The following is a 15,712-nucleotide window of genomic DNA, read 5'->3' as shown; positions in this document are numbered from 1 at the left end:
CCGTTAGAATTTAACCTCTAGGATGGCAAGGACAGGGTTGATTTTGATCATTATAGCAATTTTTGTAGGACTTTATTGATGCATAATAGGTACTCAATAAATAGTTGCTGAATGAACACATCTACTGAGATCTCCGTTGGGTCCATTCTTCCTGGTGGGCTGTGAGCTTTGCGGGGCAGGGGCTGTGCCCACTCGTCTTGTAGCCTCAGCACCTAGAACAGTGGTTGGCAATTAGTAACTGCTTACTAATCAATATCATAATTTTAATTGTCACCAGAGAGACAACCCTGATGTGGTGGAAGCTAAGTCACAAAGTAAACCATAGGGGTGGGGAAGGGGGTTATTCCCGTTACCTAAGAGGCAACGAGCTCCAAACTCAGAGTGTCTATCAACACTAGCCACAGAGAGAGCAAGAGAGATGAACCCCAAAGGAGAAATTTGAGGAGTCCAGCCTGGTCCCCAAGATTGAAGACCACTGGTGAACAGGACATGCAGTTGCCATTTCTAAGCAGGAAACCTGTTTCTGGTCAGCTTCTCCACTCGTGTGAAGGAAGTGACTGTACGTGCAATGGGTGGGTATATCCACCAACCTTACAGGCCTGCAGTGCAGTGAGGTTGGACTCATGCATGAGTGCTGAGGACCTTGGACAGAATTCTGGCTGCAGGGAAACAGCCCTGCAGTAGACTGAGCCTCAGGGCTGCCTTCTCTGCCTCGGGCAAAACATTTCTACAGGCCCAGTGCTTCCCAAGAGCAGCAGGAGGAAGATGTGCTCACAGAGGGTGACAGCCTTGTAGATGAGCTCGAAATGTCAGCTCAGGACAGGCACCAGCTTAAGCTGGAATAGCCCTGTCGCTTCTCCTCAAAGATTGTGTTAATTTTTTTTTTTTTTAATTTTGAGATAATCGCAGATTTACCTGCAGTTTTACGGAATAATACAGAGAGATCCCTGTGTACCCCTTTTCCAGTTTCCCTCAAGGATAACATCTTGCAAAAAGAGAGTGCAGTATCACAACCAGGATATTGACATTGATTCAATCCCTAAACTTATTCAGATCTCCCCAGTGTCATGTCTATTCATGCGTTTAATAGTTCTGTGTCATTTTAGCACCTGTGTAGGTTGTGTATTCGCCACCGCAGTGAACAGAGAGAAAGGCCATCCCCAAAAGAATCCCTCCTGTTGCCCTCTTTTAAATCACACCCATTTCCATTCTCTCTACCCCACAACTACTCATCTGTTCTCCATTTCTGTAATTTTGTCATTTAACAAATGTTACATAAATGGAACCAACTAGAATGTAACTTCTTGAGATTGGCCTCTTTTTACTCAGCATAATTCTCTGCAGATTCATCAAGGCGGTTGTATTTATCAATAGTACATTCTTGTGTGCTACTGTGTAGTATTCCACGGTGTGGATGGACCACACTTTGTTCAACCCATCCCTCATTCGAGGGCAAAACAGTCGCTTCCAGTTTGGGGCTCTTAAGAATAAAACTGATAAAACATGTATGCATAGGCTTTTGTGAGTGTACATCTTTAGTTTTGTAGAATAAATGTTCAGAAGTGCAAGTACAGGGTTGTAGCATGCAAGCCCATGTGGATGAGACCATGTCTTTGTTATTAACAGATGTATGTCCGGGGCCTATCTTAATGCCCAGCACATAATCAAAAATCAATAAATAAAGGAATGGACTGACTCTCAGTAATTTTTGGAGGTTCATTTGTGGCTTCATATCCTCCAGAAGGTCTTCTGCACATCCCAGAAAATACCTTTCTCTCCTTAGCAATTTGGATTCTGTATGAAATTATCTATATGTCCCTGTCTCCACCAGACTGAGATCTCTTTAAGAGACAGAGATGTCGTGTTTATCTTTGTCACCATAGCATTTAGGCCATTGTCTGTCCCATAAGACATTATCAGTAAGTAAATGCTGAATGGAAAAAAATGAACTAGATTATCTGTCTTCACCTTAGACACCCTGCTCCCTCTGGAGCCATCAGGATCTCTCATGTATTTATCATTTTATAAACTGGGAAAGAAAGAACACAGACACTTCGTGGAAGAGGCAAGCACTTGAGTGGCAGGGAGCTACTTCTGCCTTCAAGGGCTATGTAATTCCTATCACTGGTGCATTCATCCTTACGTGGCTCTCTATCATTTTCAAATAATGGCAGAAAGGGATAAAAGGAAAAATTGATATTAAAATCTATTGCCTGTTCCTCAGGGCTATTAAAGGTGAAATAGATGGAGGTTATAGGTGTCAGTCACCCCTCTTCTCCTCACGCTTTCTAGAACATACTGTATAAAAAAAGAAGAAAACGGAGCCAGCTAAGTATTGCCACACATATTATTTTGCTAAGCTGTGTGAAGGATGAAGCTTAGATGGGGGACAAAATAGGGGTAGACAGATGTTCTCAGCCTACCAAACTCCAGATACTAGACCTGCAGAAAGGCTAATCTAAACTTTAGTCCTGGTGACAGTTAGAGAAATAGGAATAGAGGAACATAGCCTTGGTTAGGACCGCCAGGTGGAGACCCCAAGTAGCCTGCTTACCACGAGGAGCCCAGAAGCAGGAAAGGAGCCTGCAATGCAGAGTCAGAGAGAGAGAGAAAACAAGAGATCTCCTGAATAAGGCCAGGATTTCCAAGAGCTTCTAGCGAAAAAGATTCTGCTCACCAGCAAATCAAAAGAACAAGCAAGATTATCTATCTATGGGAGGGGAGAAAGGCTCCTAAAGTCCCAATTCATGTATGTTTTGGATTTCAGTTTACCCTTTGTTTGAGCTTTGTGTTGCCCTTTGTTTATCCTTCGTTTATGTGGACTGGAGAACATAAGCTAAGAAATTAAGTAAAGTCATCTTGGGTTAGTAGTACCCTTGGGTACCTGCCAGAAACAAGTGAAAACGCTTTCTGCCACCCAGACCTCCAAGGATTCTTGAAGATAAAGTCTCTCAGAAGATGACCTCACAATCCAAAACACAGGAGGATTTGCATCACCCCGTGAGAGTGGGTCACAGAAACAATCCCAGCATTAGACTCCCTAGAACTACAGTAAAATCATTAGTAACCTAAATCGTGTGTTTAAAATGTTGAAAGAAATAAAAGATGAGAAAGGAATCACACACTACCAATAAAATTTCAGGCATGTTTAAAAAGAACAACTTAAACCTCTAAAGAAGAAAACACGATCATTAAAATTACAAAGTATTTTAGACAATGTAAAGAGCAGTGGATAAGGCATAGTTCAGGGAGTTAAAACAGGAATTTGACAGATGGAGACGAAGAAATTAACAGGAGTGTGGAACAGAGATGGATGTAAATATGAAGGAGAATTAGAAGGAAAGCAGAGTAGAATGAAAAACTGTAGCCTAATCTAGATATTACAGGAATTAAAAAAAAAAAAGAACAATGGGGCTTGCCTGGTGGCGCAGTGGTTGAGAGTCCGCCTGCCGATGCAGGGGACACGGGTTCTTGCCTCGGTCCAGGAGGATCCCACATGCTGCGGAGCGGCTGGGCCTGTGAGCCATGGCCGCTGAGCCTGCGCGTCCGGAGCCTGTGCTCCGCAATGGGAGAGGCCACAACAGTGAGAGGCCCGCATACCGCAAAAAAAAAAGAAGGACAATGGAGGAAAATATTCTTTAAAAAGAATTGGTGATGAAATTCACAAATCATCAGATTTAGGTAGTCGATTTGATGGAAGAGAAATCCAAACTTAGATTCTTTAGAGTCAAATCACTATACATCAAGGATAAAGACAAAAATCTTAAAGATAACCTGAAAAAAAAAGTCAGATTACAAAAAAGGAATAGCAGTTTGACTCATAGTTTTCTCTATGGGATCTGGAAGACAGTGAAAAAAATCTGTCCAAAGTGCTGAAATAAAATAGCTACTACTGTAACATTTTATACCAGCAATACTAGTATTCCAAAGTGAAGGTGAGATGAACAAACTACTGCTGAAAGAAATGTGGAAATGATATCTCATGAAGAAAAAACTTATCTCAGAAAGAAGGCTTAAGAAGTGGCAAAGAATGGTGATGAGAGGAACGTATAAGTCTGTGGGCAAATCTATGTCAACATTGGTTATACAAAACAACAATAACAGCAGTTAATAGTAGCTTGAAAAAACAAGGTGGAACTGAAATATCCAAAATTTTTAAAAATATGGAAGGAGATGAACTGATTCTTGGATTGTGTGATAGAATACTAGATACATGATTAAATTGATATGGTTTTAATTTATTATGTAAGTCGAATTTTTAAGAGTAATGGCTAAAAGACAGCAAATATAATATAAACATTTTAAAGCAGTAGAAAGAATAAAAGATTAATAGTAAAAATATTATTTTAATGGAAAATAAAGCAAGAAATAGGGAAAAAATTAACAGAAAAGCAAGTCAAGCAGAAAGCAAAATACAATAGTAGAAATAAATCCAAATATTTATATGCATATAGATATCATTTATATACATAATGCCAGTAAAAAATAAAATAATAGAAATATATTCAAATATATCAGTAATCGGGACTTCCCAGGTGGTGCAGTGGTTGAGAATCCGCCTGCCAATGCAGGGGACATGGGTTCGAGCCCTGGTCCAGGAAGATCCCACATGCCGCGGAGCAACTGAACCCGTGTGCCACAACTACTGAGCCTTCTCTCTGGAGCCCGTGAGCCACAACTACTGAGCCCATGTGCCACAACTACTGAAGCCCGTGCGCCTAGGGCCCATGCTTCGCAACAAGAGAAGCCACCGCAAGGAGAAGCCCACGCACCGCAACGAAGAGTAGCCCCTGCTCACCGCAACTAGAGAAAGCCTGCACACAGCAACGAAGACCCAACGCATCCAAAAATAAAAAATAAAATAAAATAAAAAATTTTAAAAATATGTATATCAGTAATCACAAAAATGTATTCAATTATTTACTCGTACTTTTTCAACATACTTCTTGTTAAGAGCCTACTATGTGATTGGCCTACTCTAATAATGGACAAAGCTCACAAGTTATTAAAAATTTCCAGATAGAATGAAAAAGCAAGACTAGCCATCAATATTATAACAGAGACTGATCTAAAAGATAACAACACATGAAGTAAAAAAAAGGAAAGGGATGGACAAAGCTATAAAAGGTAAACAAAAGCCAAGGGAATGCTATTGCTAAAGTGATATCTAACAAAAGAGACTTTTAGATAAAGTATCAGTAGAGAGACATTATTATACGGCATTAAAGAGTTTAACTTAGCAGGATGTTATAACAATTCTAAACTTATGTGCACTTGGCAATATAACTTTAAAATATATAAAACAGAATTACAAAGCACATGTACAAGTGTGAAATAAATAGTGTGAAATTTTAACAACACTTTCTTAATAAACTATATTCAAGGTGAAAAAATTAAGCAAGAATACAGAAGATTTATATAACAGTTTATAAAATGATGTACTGGACATGGAAAGAAACCTTATATCCAAAAATTAGAGACTATACACTACTTATAAAATTTACAGGGGACATTTATGAATATTTACAATCCATGAGACTATGAAGAAAACCTCAACATATTTCAAAAGTTCTTTAGCAAACATCATTTTTATAATTTTGATTTAATTAATGTATAAATTAAAATAATGATACATTTGAAAATTTAATACAGTTTCTAGATAACAAATGAGTCAAAGAATAAAATAAGAGAAATAAGAAAATACTTAGGACTAAGAGGTGATTTAAATATTGCATACAATTGATATGAATACAAAATTGTGCTTAGAAGAAAATTCATTTATTAATTCATTCAGTACATTTTTAGCATGGGTCTATGCTTTTCCAAGACTGCTCAAAGCAGTTAAGATTCATTAGTGAACAAAACAGAGAAAAATTCTACCCCCATAGAGTTTTCATTTTGGGGGACACAAATGGCAATTATCATGGAAGAATATTCATCATAAATATTTCTTCAGGTCATTACATACAGATTAAATATCTCATTTTCAAAAGACTGTGTAATATTACCTAATATGTACATGTGTAATATAGTTTCAGTTGATTAAAAGATTTGCTGTACTCTAAGAGGTTCATATCTACAAAGCCCCTCTCTGGAGCCCCTCTTCGTAGGAGAAGATTTCACCTCCCATTGGCATTAGGTTTATCCATATGCCTTATTTTTGCTCATTGCATGAGTGGGAGTTATTTACGCCATGTCCAAGCAGAACCTTCCAGGGTCCTCATGTGGTTCCGTGACTGGTGTTTTATTTTTGCCTCCGCCCACCAAATCACAGCTGGAAGCTGCCCCTTCAGCCTGGATCCTGGAATAAGAGGTGGGGCAGAGCTGTATCTTACTCCCATGGACGGGAATACGCACAGAATCTTTGTAGTTGGAAGCTACTAGGATTTCTGTGATCATCTGTTACTGTATCATAACCTACCGAAAACTGACTGACACTAGATATAGCAAAAGATATTCAGCTATTTCCTTATGATAAACTTTTAGGTTGTATCCGTTTTCTACACTTCAAAACTTGTGGCTTTTTAAAGATATAAATATATGGTTAAGATATACATATGTTTTCAAGATATACATACATGTATATATACATAGATATCCGTATCGAATATGTACATATATATTTCCTTTAGGAGGCTAAGTTTAGGCACATTCTTCTTGTAGTTATAAACATAGTGAAGGGAAGGAGTCTAAGGTTAAGTGAGAGTTCTGCTTCTGCCAGTTTCTTGCTGTGTAACATTATTTAAGATACTAGGCAAACAAAAGACAGATACTTGGCTTCTCTGGCCCCTCAGTTTTTCTACTTGTAAAATCCAAATGGGAATAATTACCATAATAATAATAAACAACCTCTTTCATGAAGAGGCTTTGTGGGTTAAATGAGAGACTATGCAATAAGAGCCATTTGAAAGTACGGATTCAGTTGTCAGTTATTGGAGCTTCTTTCCCAAATCAGACGAAGTGGAGCTCTGTAAATGCTGGAAGAATTGACCATGTCTTCGATATAAATCTTCCTGTGAAATCATAATGCTTATAATTGTTTTTTTTTAATTAATTTATTTATGGCTGTGTTGGGTCTTCGTTTCTGTGCGAGGGCTGTCTCTAGTTGCGGCGAGCTGGGGCCACTCTTCATCGCGGTGCGCGGGCCTCTCACTATCGCGGCCTCTGTTGTTGCGGAGCACAGGCTCCGAACGCGCAGGCTCAGTAGCCGTGGCGCACGGGCTTAGTCGCTCCGCGGCATGTGGGATCCTCCCAGACCAGGGCTCGAACCCGTGTCCCCTGCATTAACAGGCAGATTCTCAACCACTGCGCCACCAGGGAAGCCCGATGCTTATGATTCTTAAAGGTGATGTTTCTGTCACGGGGAAGGGCTAGGTCTTCCGAGGAAGCTTGGTCTTCCGAGGAACAGTTGGTTAATTCCTCTGCACGCCTATGAATCATTCTGCTAGTTGACACTAGGGATTAACTGCCTTCTGATTAGGATAATGCGGGCAAAGCATTTGGATTTATTTCAAGCACGGATAACAGGCGGAAGTTGGGAAAAATCACTCCATAATTCATCAGTGTTTTTCATGAAGGATTTGGAAAAGCACAGAACTTACTTAACTGTACTTCTTAATAATAAAACAAAGTAATCCAGACACACAAAAATATTAAGGAAAAAAAATTCAGCCAAGGACAAAAGGTGAGCCTTTTCACTCATTGTAAGTTATATTGTAGTCGTTTCCAAGTAATTCCAAATAAGGATTTTTTCATCTTACTATTATATATAAGCAATTAAAATTAACCAGCATGAGAGACATATGCTTTACTAATGCTAGAGGAACGATGTGAAGCACTGCATTGCTGCAAACTTCTGTGCATACGTATGTTGGGGGGTGGGAGTGGTCGTCAGCAATATGTAGAACCCCCCATAGATTTCTGCTTCCTTTTAAATAGTCTCTCACTTTCCATTCCCCAAAATAGTAACCATGTCCCTAGGATGCATTCCCCTAATGTCTTACCTACTTGAGCTCTGCACCAGTGACAAAAAAAAAAAAATTACATCTTAAAGCTGTGTGTGTGTGTGTGTGTGTGTGTGTGTGTGTGTGTGATGGTTCATGCCACTGGGCATACGTTTTTCATAGCACTTCTTTCACTTTTAAAGGTACTGAACAACATTTAGCTTTTTGTTTTTTTCTTCCTAATTTTTCACAGAAACAGACTCACTCCTGCTTTTCTAAATCTGCATGGTATATTGGCAGAGGGCAGAAAACTGGTGGGCACCAAAGGGAAGAGATCTTAGAAGGGCAGTGAGAAACATATTTTGTATCTTATCCAGATAAATATGCAAAACTTCTAATGTTTATGGGAAAAGCAGGGGATCACCATTGAAATCCACTACTGTCCTTCCACATGACTTAGAGGGTCCCCAGTGGCACAGGAAGTGGACAACGAGCTGTGCTAAGACCCAGGCGGGAACAGTGACAATATGCCTTTAACATCTGCCTCCTTCCTGCTGACCTCTTGATGACTGTCCTCAGTGTAAGGAAAGAGACTTTATTTAACAGTAAATGTCTCCTTACCGTCTCCATTTTTGCCAAAGAGAATTAGTCTTTTTGCCCCCCTCCCTGTCCACATGTACTATATTTTTTAAATTAATTATTTATTATTTATTTTTGGTTGCACTGGGTCTTTGTTGCTGCGCGCAGGCTTTCTCTAGTTGCGGTGTGTGGGCTTCTCTTGTTGTGGAGCACGGGCTCTAGGCACGCGAGTTTCAGTAGTGGCAGCACACGGACTCAGTAGTTGTGGCTCGCAGGCTCTAGAGCTCAGGCTCAGTAGTTGTGGCACATGGGTTTATTTGCTCTGCGGCATGTGGGATCCTCCCGGACCAGGGCTCGAACCTGTGTCCGCTGCACTGGCAGGCAGATTCTTAGCCACTGCCGCCACCAGGGAAGCCCCACATGTACTTTTATGCCTTCTTATATTGATGGATGTGAATCTATCAGTCTGGTTTCTAACCACTGCTCCGAAACCTATGTCCTCTCTCTGACTTTTAGTAATTCTTCATCTCTTCAGAAATTATTTATTTTGGAAGGAATACAAAACTAGAGTTTATTCATTACCAGATATCAAGATCTAATATGAAACTGTATTAGTTAAGAAACTATGTTAATGGTAAATAAAACTGACCGTGGAACAGAAGTGAGATTCTAAAAACATAGCAACATGTGTACAGTTATCTGATTTACGATAAAGACGACACTTCATTGTAGTAAAGAAAGGATTACCTTAATTGCTTATTCTTTAAGTTCTCATTCAATGCTGTCATCTCAGCGAATCTTCCCCCAGTCTAACATGGTAAGACAGGGGTCCACAAACTTTGTTAATCCTAAATCTCATCTATCCAAAAAATTCTGTGAGTCTGTTTATGTTTTGTAAATAAGTTTATTTGTATCATTTTTTTAGGTTTCACATATAAGTGATATAAGATGATATTTGTCTTTCTCTGACTTACTTCCTTGAAAAGAATAGATACATGTATATGTATAACTGAATCACTTTGCTGTACACCTGAAACTAACACAACATTGTTAATCTACTATACTCCAATATAAAATAAATTTTTTAAATTCTATTAATTCCCCCAATAGATGCGTATTTATTTACTCCAAATCATATGTAACAACTATTTTATATATATATATGTATATATATACATATATATAGGTTGAACAGTATGAAATTGCCAATGTTCCACCTTTTTGACCTATGAAAAGTGGCCATTTCATTTAGTTCAACATAATATGCTATAATAATACCCAAAATATAAATGGAAAATGAATGATGTAAATATGAAATAAATAATGTTTTAAAAATAATGTCCTTTTACTTTATTTTTTCCTAGTACAGGGAGACATTTTCTTCACTGAAGCATATTATTATTAATAATGTTCTGCACACTTAGATGTTAAATGTTTTCCTAACTGTGATGGCGTTATGCTCTTTTTAGCTAGTATCTCAAGGCTCACTCTACACTTGATTTATCATTAAGAAGAGTGGCTTTTCAATCCATGTTTCAAATAACTGAGCCATTTTCTCACTGGTTCCTTTTTGGGCATTGTTATCATTATGTTCAAGTTATGATTTCTTTGCAGGGATTTTTTTTTACATCATTTATCCATGGTGCTGAGTTACTCAAAACTACATATAATCTGTGAAGCCTCTTTGTAGGCACACAAATGAAATACATTGGAATAACCTGTAAGCAAATAAGTGAGTGGGTGCAACCTTTTTTTTTGGACATGCCTCGAGACTTGCGAGATCTTAGTTCCTTGACCAGGGACTGAACCCAGACCCCGGCAGTGAAAGAGCTGATTCCTAACCCCTGACCGCCAAGGAATTCCCCACGGGTGCCGCTTTTAAGTTCCCTAAGCGGAAGATCTGTGCCCTGTCTCTATGATACTGTTACTATTGGATATAAGAACCAAGTCAAAGGCTCAGTGTGAGTCTGCATATTAAATCTATGTAAACCTTAATTTACTTTTTACTTATCCATTAAAAATAAATCTTTTAAAATCCAATGGATTATAGTGTCCTTCAAAAACTACTAATTTAATAGGAATCACAACCTTCATAGTCAAGAGAGACCTGAGATCAGATCTACATACTCATCAACTGGGTGACGATAACTTACTGAAATTTTCTGGGTGTCAGTCTCTTCCTTAGTGAACTGGGATAATCTTGTTGAAAGAGACCTCTCTGGGGAATCTGTTTAGCTCGTAGCTTCTTATCCAACGACTATTTCTCCTGCTGTTCATGAAGCAGACATGTTTATACTCCATCAGCTTTCCTCCCTGGCCAGAACTGATTGAACAGCGGAGGTCCTAGCACACACAGGGCTAATTAGATCTCTTTCCCTGGCATTTAGAACTGGAACATTGTGTTTGGAAACCATGTAGTTGGATGCATATGCCTACTGAGAGTTAAGGTCATTTCACGTCTGGGCTACGAGGCCGCTTACTTGCCATGTGCACAGAGAAACCTGAAAAGCAGGTTTGCGGAGTGAGATGAAGCAGACACGCAGAGCGGGGCAGGGGTGCGACTTGCAGGTAAATGAGCTTCTCCAAATCGAGTTGAAGAAGAATTCTGCGGCCCTCTTACCTTACAATTCATCTGCTTAGCTTTTCGGGGAAAATGATCATTTCTCTAAATGGACTTAACTAGATAAATGTCAGAAATAAAAGACTGAAAGTCTTCCATGGAAAGAGGCAGAAAGCACAAATCATATTTTGGCTCTGTCCACAAATCTCATCATCAGGTACTTCCCCTGCAAGACTATAATTACAGCAGAGTTTACCCTGAGTTGCAGCAAGCCATTAAAAAAGCAATTATTGCCAGCAGCTCTTGTTCTCGGGCTGAAAGTTGAATGGGAAATTTAATAGTATTATGAAATTTTTTTCCTCTGCTAAACTAGTTCTAAGAAATGGTATAAACTGAATGTGTGTTTATTTTTTAAAGACAAGCTTATCTTAACTGAGTTTTTCATAATTGTGTTATGCTGGTTACATATGAAATGGAAAAGGAGGAAGGGTGCGTTGGAAAGCAAGTCCTTGAGTGTCTAAATTATTTGCGCCTCTACTGGCTTCAGGCCTTTTTTGCATCATCCGGAGATGCCCATAGCACTCAGCATTGCACAGAGGGGTTGCAGAGGCTCTGTTATTGATCAGTACCAAGATATTATAAAACTCAGAATAACGACCAGAGAGCATTGCGTGAAGGGATGTGTGGCCGCTGATGCACGCAGGAGTCTCTGACAGCGTGTGCAACATCTCAGTACATGACAGAGTCTCACGAGAATACCATTTATTCATCATGAACTCTGTGCAATAGTGATGCTAAAAGTATTGCTTATGTTACTCATAAGTATTGCTTATGTTATGTGGGAATCCTTGCAACATTCATAAAGCATGCTAATTTTAAAGATGAGGAAAATTAAGCTGAGAGAGGATAATTAAGTTGTTTAAAGCCATAACATAAGTAGATGGTAGAGTAGGGATCCAGCCCAGGGCTAGTCTGCTGTGAAGCCCAGGGTCTTAACCACTATGCTTTCCTGCCTTTCAGCCGTATAATATTATATTATTATCTGAGTGAATGTATAGGATACCTCACTGAGTCCTAATGTTTGTGAGAATAATAAGTGTTTAAATTGGAAAACTGTTAATAAGGATTTATATAAATTCTTCCTTTTATGGTGCTTTTCTCTTTATTAACAGTGGTCCATGAGTTACAAATTTGGATTAAATTTTTCTGTTAGTTAAAAAAAAAATCCAGTATGTTACACTAATGTTCAATGACACCATAGAAAATATGAGGGTACCATTCCAGACTCCTTCATCCAGGAGTGACAAACTTAATGAGAAAGGGAATTAACTGGAAAGCTACTTGCTGGGTTCACATAATTATAGGATGAGCCACAAGAACTAAAAAGGTTCCAAGGGTATCAGAGACCAGAATTGGAAACTCAACGTTGGACTCACCTTGTCTCTGTCCCTTTCTCAATTCTGTCTTTCCCTAAAAAGATAACTTGGTCATCAAATTGTCCAGGGATTCATCCTTGAAGCTCCAAAGCTCCTGAAAACAAGAAAACAAATTTCCTCAATGGTTGTAGTAGGAAAATCCCAAAGAAAGACTCAGATGGGTCCTGAAATAATCCGAGAGAGGAAGAATAATAGGAGAGGACTCCATCTGGACTTGTGCTCCTATCTGCGGTGATCAAAAGAAGTGATTTCTAATTACCAGAAGGAAAGCACACTGTGTAGTGTATACAATCTAGTTTTTGATCCCCCCCAGCATATTTACAAATACTTGTTAGCATGCATTAAATTCCCAAGATGCTCCCACCTACTACAATGCAGCTACACTGAGTATAGACAGAATTACTGCTTCCAAGACCACGTCCAGATGTTGCCTACATCCCCAAGTCCAAATGGTTTGCCCTTCTCTCTCTAACTTGTTAGAGCTTACAAAGATTTTGCAAATGTTAGGCTTTTAAGATGACAAATATGACTATTTGCTTCCTGTAGTATACACGTCTGAGGTAAAAGAGAATAGTCAAAATAAGAATCCCATGGAGAAAAAGGAGAAAGAGGAAGTGAAATGCAGTGGCCACAATACTTCAATGCATAGAGATAGCAATGCTCATCCTTTGTTGTCTTGTCTGCAATAGACTAAGTTCCTCGTTCAGCCAACGTGGCTGCCACAGGACCTGCCTACTGGGTGAAGTCTCTCACCTAGCATCATTCCTGGCCTTTTCTAAGAGGAGCAGTACTATGAGAATTCCCAATCTGAGGCTGAACCTTTACTTGACATACTTTAATGAGCCTGGGGTTTATTCTAGGGACTAGCAATCCAGGCCTTGTTGTATGATATTTGTTGCCATAAATATCCCTTAAAATCCCAGTCAGCTATCTGACTGTTTCATTTTCTAAAGACTATAGGACTGATGCCAGCAACTATGTCTGGTCATTATGTTTGAAGCAGGACCTTACCCTTTTGACTGCTTATCAATAGACCTGGCATTCTGGCCATCCTCCTTGGCCTCAGAAACTCATCTTTGGTCACAGTTCTTACTGCCCTGATTTTGCTCCTGCTGACTTTATCATGGGGTAGAAAACTTAGTTTTGCAATCCTACAGGATACCTTACTGTCTGACCTTTACCGTTTCGCATTGCTGAGGCCGTCAAGAAAGTGTTTCTTATACCAAGATGGATACAGTTTTCTTTCTGCCTTCAGATGGGCCAATTTGTCTCCTTGTGGTGGAAGTTTACTGAAGACTCAGAAACAGAGCCTACAACCCCATATGCTGACAGTTTTCTACCCAGTCATTCAAGTTCCAGTTTTGGGGGGGCACAAGACTGTGCTCCCAAGATACTACAAGAAACCTGTAGCCAGATGCTGTGCTATCTTGCAACAAAATGTTTGCAGCATCCCTGCCGAGGATGGAAGGAGGGATGAAGATTCCCCTATCCTATCTGGATGAAGCCAGTTGCACAATTTGGTTCCGAAAGCTTTTATCCCAACTTCCAGTACAATCCTCATATTAACCAGGGTTCTTTCAATTTGAAATGTAAAAAAAAAAAAAAGTCAGCCTAATGTAAATTAAACAAAACAACCACAACACCCAAAAAACCAAAACCAAAAATTTATTGTAAGAATGCCGACTAGAGGGCTTCCCTGGTGGCGCAGTGGTTGAGAGTCCGCCTGCCGATGCAGGGGACACGGGTTCGTGCCCCGGTCCGGGAAGATCCCACATGCCGTGGAGCGGCTGGGCCCGTGGACCATGGCCACTGAGCCTGCGCGGCCGGAGCCTGTGCTCCGCAACGGGAGAGGCCACAACAGTGAGAGGCCCGCGTACCGCAAAAAAAAAAAAAAAAAAAGAATGCCGACTAGAGAATCCCAGGTATATCAGTGCAGGGACAAGTGACTTGGTACTGTTGATATCTTTCTGTATGGAGTTCATCACCACTTTTCTTTAGAGATCATCTTTATTCTCATAGGTGTCTCCAGGCGGCAGGGAATGTGCTGTCCGGTGGATTCACCTCCCCGTAGCTCTACCACACGTAAAGTGGTAGATGAATGATGCTGTAACACAATTACGTGCCCCTCACCACAGGCGCACAGAGGCAAGAGTGGGAGAAAACTTACTATTTTGCTTCCCAACTGGACTATGAGATGCTTGAGATCAGACGCTGGGTCACGTTTGCCTTTGTGTCCACATAACTTAGCACAGAGAGAACCTTACGGTAGGTATTTTAAAAATTAGTAAATGTGGAAAGCAATCAGGTAGGAAGGAAGCAAAGGATGAGATTATCTCCTAGGAACTCTTTAGCTCTCCCTTAGGACACTCCTGGTACAGGGGATAAATAGATAAACTCAAATTGTTGGTTAGCAGAGTCTGCAATTGGAGGAGGAGAAGAGAGTAAACCATTCATCTCAAATCATAGCACTTTAGTAATTCCCGTTACTGCCAGGTTCTCCTGTGGCCGCATTTCAGCTGCCAGTTACACCGTGGTATGTCATACATCAAATGTTCCCTGAAATCTTCTTGCAGTACACTGGTGGTCTGACACGTACTAAGCTTGTCCTTTTCAAAGTTGCCGCTTATGTCAAAGCAATTTAAAAATTGAAGAGCAATTTGGCCGTCATTTCATGCCTCTGTGAGTGGTTCTACCCCCATTATTTACAATGTCTCCAAATTTTAGGAAGAGCTGATTGGGTAGATGTTGGAACCAGAAAAGCTCTGACCTGTAGGAATTGGACAGGATCACTGCAGAACTTTTTGGAGGAAACTCTGCCCAATTTATAAAGTTAATTAATTGGTGAGTATAAAATGAGACTGCCATTCTTATCATGAGAGAGGTAACTGACCTTTCTTTCTCTAACTGATAACAACTGGAGAAGGATGGAAAGTTCTTTGCCTTACATGTGTAGACTCAATTCATTCCTCCATTCAGCGATACTCCCAACATGACGTTTATTTTTTCCAACCAAGGTAAATGTAACCACTTTTGTAACAGGAACCATGGATGGTCATCATTACCTCCTCAACTCCTGTTATGAAATAAGAGGTCAAAAACATTTTCTTTAGAAATAAAAAGGCAGAGTCAGTAGGTAAATTGACTTAAAGACAGCGCAGTGTCATAAATTCCGCACTAGCTTTCCAGGGTTGCCA

This window comes from Globicephala melas, chromosome 17 (assembly GCF_963455315.2).
Source record: "Globicephala melas chromosome 17, mGloMel1.2, whole genome shotgun sequence".
In the NCBI taxonomy this organism is placed as follows: domain Eukaryota; kingdom Metazoa; phylum Chordata; class Mammalia; order Artiodactyla; family Delphinidae; genus Globicephala; species Globicephala melas.
This window is presented reverse-complemented; position numbering follows the sequence as displayed.